This window comes from Centruroides vittatus, unplaced genomic scaffold, assembly GCF_030686945.1.
Source record: "Centruroides vittatus isolate TY-2023 unplaced genomic scaffold, ASM3068694v2 scaffold_3192, whole genome shotgun sequence".
Classification (NCBI taxonomy): domain Eukaryota; kingdom Metazoa; phylum Arthropoda; class Arachnida; order Scorpiones; family Buthidae; genus Centruroides; species Centruroides vittatus.
The window spans coordinates 122,089-130,635 of NW_027122700.1; the positions used below are offsets into that span (position 1 = coordinate 122,089).

Consider the following 8,547-nt stretch of genomic DNA (forward strand, 5'->3'; position numbering starts at 1 on the left):
TTAATTTAAAAATATTAATAAATAATAAGTATTAAAAATGAAAGAAAAACATTATAGACATTTGATGCCTATTAAAGGTAACAGATGATGATAAACTCATTACGCCATTTATAATGTCTCTATTAATAAAGCTGTAATACAGAATATATAAATTTAAAATATAGCATGTGTCCAAAATGAAAATAAAATATAACAGAAAATTTAGACAAAAATTTGTTTTCCAAAACATATTTTTAAATGACTAATGCAAAAGAAAAAATAAATTTGATAACAGTCAATGGTCTGATAGTATCATCATATTAAACAAATGATAACTGAATAAAGTATGTAAAGAATTTAAGACAAATGTTTTTCCATGTTTATAAATAAATGCATCTGATCATTATTTTCTCCATCAAATTCTAAAAAACAAACTTCTGAAAATGTAAAATCATATCATATATATATTATTATTTTTATATAATCCTTCTGGAAATGTTCACTTGTTATTTTAAAATTATTGCACATTTACAGAATTTTATGATAAGATATATATATTACTTCATTTTGTTGTCAATTGTTTAACAATTACAACATTAACTTCAATAATAGATGGATGAATATTTCAATAGGTGAACATTTGACATATAAATGCTTATTTTCACATTTAATGGAAGAAAAACTTTTACAGCATCTTTCTTTACACTAATCAAGGAACCTTAAGCAATATTTAGGTACTATATAGTTTTTGCATTTTTAATTTATTAAGAACTATCAGTTGTTCTATGAAAGTCTCAACACTGACACATTATTAAGTTAAACATTCTGGTTTGGCTTAAATGATAGCTGTTTAAGTAGGTTAAAAACTACAACATATTGTTAATAAATATGTACTGTCTTTCAGCATTAATTTAGATAAATAACGTGTGAAAGATAGTGTATATTTATTAATTTCAACTTTGCACTTCATCTTTAAGAGTTCAGGTAGGCCATCTTTTCTTTTTCCTTCTTGCCAGTCAAGCAGCCAAACTAAAATGTTGGAAGCCAAAACCACCATAGAAGTGAACAGAGTAGCCCTCAAATTACTGCAATTTTGGGACAAGACCCCAGAGCTGTGGTTTGTGGATATAGAGGCCCAGTTTGCCATCTCTGGCATAACAAAGGACTCTACCAATATTACTCAGTCGTCTGCTCTCAACTCTATATTGAACTATGTGAGCAACATTGTCTTCAGCCCACCAGCTGAAAACTGTTACAATACGTTCAAGGCAAGATTTTTCAGATTTGAAACAAAGACGAATAAAAGCGCCACTCTTTGAGATTACATTGGGAGATGAAAACCATCTCATTTGCTGATAAAAATAAGAATTAACTAACAATAAATTGGGAAAAGATTTCCTAAAGCCCTTACGGTTAAAGCAACTGCTGCTACAGACCCAGGTGATCCTGGCTGCCTCTGACAATGGGTTAGAAAATTTAGCTATCGTGGCAGACAAAATAGGTGAAGTAATGTACACAAGTGTTAATGAAGTTCAAAAGGGTTCAGACAGTACCCAAAGTCAGATAAGTGAGCTCCAGGCACAGATAAATCTTTAAGTCACACGACCAAATGGATACCCTGTCCCCGAAACAAATCTACTCAAGGAAGACCACACTGGCAGTGATGCTCAAAAATGCAAAAAAGAAAAAAAAAACAACACTAACAACCATCAGGTTGATACTATCAGAAGTATGAAAGTGAGGCAAAACACTGTCGCTTCCCATGCTCCTTCTGGATGTCAGGAAACCTCTAAGGAGATCATGCAAAGTGGCCCTTTGCAATTTCAGACCCAATAATAAGAGCCACTTATTCATATTCGATCCCACTTCTAATCGAGAATAACTAGTGGATAGTGGAAACAATGTGTGCATTTTGCCGTTCTCAAAGAACAGCATGAGGGGTAAATCCTATGCAATGAGACTATTTGGCAAATGATTCACCCATATGAACATATGGTTTCAGATTGGTCATCCTCAATCTTAACTTCTGCCACCGTTTCCAGTGGCCATTCATTCTAGAAGACATTAGTAACCCAATTATAGGCGCTGATATTTTGCAACACTACTTATTGCTAATCGATCTAAAAGATGTATGTCTCACAGATTCAATCACCAATATATACACCAATGGAAAAAACACAGATGAAAGTTATCCAAATAACACTGATAGCTAGCTCATTGGTATACCGGAGTACCTTAGAGAAGTATCCCGACATATTCCACCCTTACCCCTCAGGGATGGCCAGGTGTCCAAGCACAATATCATGCATTGCATATTAACAAGAGGACAGCCTATATTTGCTAAACTCCACTGACTGCACCCAGCAAAACTCACAGCAGCCAAAAAAGTGTGCAAGGGTCCTTTACACACTTTTTTGCCTCTTCTAACTGGACTTTGCATATGGTACCCAAGGCAAATGGAAATTTCAGGCCAATGGACAATTACCAAGCACTAAACCAAATTACAACTCCTGACCATTACCCCCTAATGCACTTGCAAGACTTCTCCAGTTCCCTATTTGGTAAAACGATATTCTCTAAGGTCAATTTAGACCATACTCACAATCAGATACCAATATATCTGGAAGACATTCCAAAATCCACAATTACAACTCCTTTTAGTCTGTTTGAGTTTGTGTGTTTATGCTGTTTGGCCATCTAATGTCAGGCAGACATTCCAACGTTTCATGAACGAGATACTCCAGGGACTCTATTTCACATTTGCATAATTTGATGACATCCTAATCCAGTTCCCTGAATTAGAATGTCATCAAGATTGTTTTATACCACCTTTCAGAATACGGCGTCAGCATCAGTCTGGCAAAATGCATATTGGGATTACAGAACTACCATTTTTGGGATATTTGGTTAGCAAAGACAGTATTAAACCATTACCTGAGCATGTAGACCCTATCCTAACGTACAAGATTCCAGTGAAGATCCATGAACTCAGGTATTTCATAGGACTACTCAACTACTACCGTAGGAATGTCTCAAACACAGTCCAGGCACAAGCTCCACTAAATGACCTATTAAAGGCAACATACCTTAACCCAACAGTGATCTAATGGACAGAAGAAACAACCAATGCTTTTCACCCAATGCTGTAAGCAGAAATTAATGAGTGCAATGCTCTTGACATGCCCCAACCCAAGTGGCACTTTTCATAGAGATAAGTGATATAGCCATTTCACTAAACCAAGTAGATACCTCCGGCAATATGCAGGAAATGCAAGCATTGGCATTCTTTTCTGTTAAATTAACAGAACCGCAACGAAAATGGTCTGCTTTCAGTAGAGAGCTATATTCCAACTATTCATCAATCAGTCATTTCAGAGAATTCACAGTTTTCACAGATCATTGCTTGCTGACTTCTGCTTTTAGCCAGAAGCCCAATAAGTGAACACTTACTTACATAGAATACAGTGCAAAATGTCTAAAGTTGAAGCATGATAATAGCTACATGAACCCTAATATTTCACAATAGACAGGCACAGTAATCTATTGCTAAGGACATAGCAAATCTTAAAAAATAAGAGAACATCATTTAATTGAAAATGTAACCTCATTTTAAAAAATTTTAACATTACAGAAATTGTTTCTATTTATTATAACATTTGAAATTTCTGACAGCCACCTTATTTGCAACTTTACAAATTTGTATGGTTTTTAAACTGCAAATGTTTTCGTAAAACTCATGAAATAATTGATTATGAAATGCAAGTTTCGTGAGATGCATTTATGTTGATTTCCTAAGACTCAAAGCTCACCTTCATTTGTTCTTTAACAGAATTATAAACATATGAATAACCAGGGTATTTTTTATGACAAACAGAACAACCAGTCTCAATAAAATTTCAATACCAAGAGTAAATATCTACTCTTACAGAACTGCTATAATACTGATTACAAAAGTGCCATTGAACCATTGTCACAAATTTTTTTCTCAAACAAAAATACGCAGCAAGCAAGTGTAAGCAAACCAGAATTCAGTACTGCAGCAATAAATGAAACAAATTAGATGTGTTTAATTTGCATTTTAGTGTATTTGGTCTATTTTATTAGTATTTTAAAATTTAAATCTACTATCATCTTTAAAATATGAAAGTAGGGCAAATTGTAAACAAAGCTAGTATTGAAGTATTATTTATTAAATAAACAAATAAAAGAATTGTTGACGAAATAGTTCAAACAAAATAAATTGTGACGAATTTCAGTTGTCTATAAATTATATTGGGTTGTCATAAAAATTTATTTTTTAAAGTTTTAATAGATCTTATTTACACAAAAAAATATTTATTTAATCCAATATACAATGTCCTTCATTAAAATATGACTCTTTATATCTATCTAAGTGTATGCCATTCTTATAAAAACTATTAGATTTTGATTGAAAAAAGGGAATATTTCGAAGGGACCGAAAGAGTGGTAACCTGTAGATGCCAGATCAGGGCTATAATGGAGATTAGAAAAAGCTTTTCAATTGCACTCTCAATTTTTGTTGAGAGGATAGTTTGGTTGAACATGGGATTGAGTTATTGTGTAACAAAATAATGTCCTTCTTATTTGTCAAATATGGAAATTTATCTTATAGTTTTTCCAACTGCCAACTGTTTCATTTCAATTTAACAACTCGAAATGCTGCATTCCCCTCATATCTCACCATATACATAGCAATAAAGTATCTTTCAGGAATGAAGACCATGTTTTTGTTTTGCAGGTGGAGTAGCCTTTGATTCTAACCATGTCTTTTATAAATGACATATCCACTTTTCATCACCAATTACTATTCTGTCCAGAAATAGAATTTTCTAATGCCTATTAAGTAGTGAAATGCATTTGGATAATCAATCCAAACAACTCTGTTCAGTAAGATCATGTGGAAATCATGCTTGTTTATATTTCCTAGTTGGTGCAACTGCCTAACTGCCGTTGATTTGGATACTCCAAGTTTTCTGTCACTTTTTGTCTACATAGTTTTGGTCTAGTCCTTCACTACTACAGCAGTTCGAGAATTTTCTAAACCACATCATCCAGAGTGTGGCTCATGTTCAAGACTATAATCCTCCATACTTTTTACTATATAATTTTTGAATCAACACTGACATTTTCTGACATATATGGCTTCGCTCCTATAAACACTAAATACCGCATTTACTTGCATATAAGACAAGGTTTTTATTCATTTTTCACTGCTTCAAAAATCTAAGTCGTCCTACATGTGCGAGCAAAGGATTCTTTGCATTTTTGCAATAATTTTTGTGAACCATGTACTCAGATATTTTACCGGATGCTCACCCTCTGGTGTTTAAAAACAAAAGAAGTTTATCCGGGTTGTTTGAATCGTTCTTGTGTATTGTCAGGAGTAAAGATGGAAATGCAAAGCTTTTGAATTGAATTCCAAATTGAAATTCCAAAATCACAGGAGCCTGGTATAAGTTTTAATCCATTCCCAATTGAAAATGGACCATTATTCAGAAACCAGAATTCGGAGAAACTCGTAAGTGTAATCGACAGAGAGTGGATTCAACTGTCAAGAATTGACAAAAAAGGTTCCAGATTGTCCAGCTTTACATAAACAAATTATGTTGTCGATTTTACAAGATTTTTCCTTAAAGTTTAAAATGTCAGTAATTTTTGCAGGACAACGTGCACATTTAAGTGCGTTTGATATTTTATTTAACGAAATAAAATTATAATTATATTAATAAATCTAATTTTCTTTATTTTGATCTTTAAAGTCACACCTCATCCTACATACAAGTAAATACGGTATAATATTTGTGACTGTAACTGCAGTGTTAATTTGGTATCGAGTTATCAAATACATACAAAAGATTAAAATACTAACAATTTCTGAAGTTAAAGAATGAGGACATGAATCATTAAAATTAACATTTAATAAAGTATTAAACCTATTATAAAATTCAGAAATAAAAAGTTATTTTTATAGGAATTTTTAGAACTGTTTCTATGTAACTACATAACTTTCATTTTATGCAAGTTTACATCAGTAATACAAATATTAATTAGTTTGAAAAAAAAAACAGAAAATGACAGGAGAGTTACCATAATGTACAGTACATTCTATTTAAATGATTTGAAATGTGCTTATATATTGTCTTAAACAGTTACGGAAATATAATTATAAGTAAAGTAGCTTTACTAACTTTTTTGTTTCTCATTCTCGTGATTTCTATCAAATTGTCGTTAATGCATTTCTATTGTATTGAGAAAAGCGTATTAATGTTGGTGGAGACAATTCTGATAAATGTAAGTTTTAAATTAAATTAATAAACATTCAGAAGTCAGAAGTATAAATTGGCCATTTCATATGCAACAACCTAATACATGCAAGTACATCTGACATTTCAAAATGTCATCCTCAAGCAAAAAAAAAGAATGGATTTTATATATTTTTTTCTTACATAATTAGATATATTCTGACAGTACAATTTCTTCCTTATATTATATTTGGCATTGTATGTGAATATATATATCTTTACAATAATGGAAATATAATTATTATTTTTTCTATTCAAATTTTTGTTACTTATTGTATTTTAATATCTTATTTTGTAAATATATTCTGTTGTTTTTATATGTATATTTACATATAAAAAGAAAAGTATTGACTGTCAAGAATTATTCATATTTCCAAATTGAACTGATGATTACAATAGATATTTGTCTATAAATTCTTATAATTGGCAAGTAATTTATGAAATGGAAGTTTCAACAAATGTATTATTCTACCTATATGGTAGGTAAATGTAATCTCTAAATGAAAATACACAAAAGTAGAAACAGAATATGCATAAAATTAATTGTAATTAATATTTGTCTTAGATTTAATGTGTCTATTACAAATAGACATGTACAGCTGTGCATGTTTATATATTTAATATGTCTACTATATATAGTATACATATTAAATGTATAAATCTTATTTAAATTTCCTCACAATATCCAGCTGAATATTCGGATGTTTAATAAAATAGTGTAAATTCTGTTCTTTAAGTAATCAAATTATACATAACTAAGTATAATTTGCATTCTTCTATTGATATTCATATTTTAAAAGACTGGAAATTACAACAACATTAAAAGCATTCACAAATAATTAGAAAATCTGCTTAATTCAATGATAAGAATTTTAACACGAGTAAAATTTATATCTTTATCTATTCTTTTATCTAAACTTAAAATATTTGTTAATCTTTAAACATAAAATATGTTTTAAAGACCTTAGCAGTACATTTACTTTGATTTTGGCCCTTTTATTTCAAATCAAACATTACATATCTATTTTATATGCTAAATAATGATCAAGTATAATTTACTTACATTTTATCAAGCTTAATTAATGATTATTAGTTGTTGCATATTTATCAGATGACAGTTAATTTGCAGAAATATTGTCCGGATCGTAGTTTCATGCATATCTTAGTAATGTACTCATATATACATCAGTATTATAAAATGGTTGATATTAAAAATCAAGTATTAAAACCTATCTCTTTTGTCTAAGTAATCAGAACATCAAGAAAATTACCCAATGTTTATCATTAGTGCCAGTTGGAGAGGATTCAAGATTTACAACCAAAAAAAGGAAGACCACAATCCTTTTTCCTATGTGAAACATATAATTCAACTGATTAAAACTCAATATTTATCATGTGACAAGTAAAACTGTAATTCAAATATTTATTTTTCAGTTATACTAAACTAACAGAATGCTATTTCAAAGAAAAATAAGAGAAAATATAGTAGTAAATGATAAAACATATTAATTATTCATACACCAAACATAATTTGATTAAGCAAAAGACAATTCTACATATTGTATTAAACTATGCAACATATTTAATTAATGACACATCAAATCATAATAAGAAATCAATATTAAAACTTCAAGAAGTTAACAACATAATAGAAAAGTTGTCACGATACATTCTTATTGACTAAATATCATTTGACAATTCAATATTTACGTGAATTCTTAACAATTTAATATTGTCAAGTTATTTGAACTTGATTACCTACCTTAAAAAATTGGATAAATTGGTAGATTGGAAGTAACGCATGCCATCGTATGTTGATATCAACCTGCCCAACCGCGAAAGTATCTGCAGCAACATCGATGACGTCGCGTGACGTCGTAATACTACGTGTACCTGGAGGCAAAATATTTAAAAAAACATACGTTATCACTACTGATTTTATCTCAGTTCTAGAAATTTTTATAATATATTAAGTGTTTATTACCCTATAAATAATATAGATTGATTGAAAATTATATATCAAATAATAAATTATGTTATAATGTTTCAACAATAGCAAAAAAAAAACAATGGATTCTGTGATGGCGGTTATTTTCGCCATTTTTGAACGGGTCTATTCCGTAATGGATTTAACTATTAGGGGTGATTGGTAATGAACTGTGGCGCTTTCAGGATTTAATCTTGTGGGACCGAGTTGAACGGATTAAAAATTTTAATACGTACTGTTGCCACCCGTCCGGTTTTC

At 30.5% G+C, this 8,547-nt stretch overlaps 1 protein-coding gene across 1 annotated transcript in view; it reads right to left on the reverse strand.

Moving 5' to 3' along the window:
• LOC136988137 (zinc finger protein OZF-like) overlaps positions 1-8,177 on the reverse strand; it is a 39,575-nt gene extending 31,398 nt beyond the window's left edge. The window contains exon 1 of the mRNA XM_067285965.1: positions 8,065-8,177. The gene's annotated coding sequence lies outside the window, so the exon portion shown is untranslated. The remainder of the gene's footprint in view (positions 1-8,064) is intronic.
• Between the last annotated feature and the right edge of the window lie 370 nt (positions 8,178-8,547).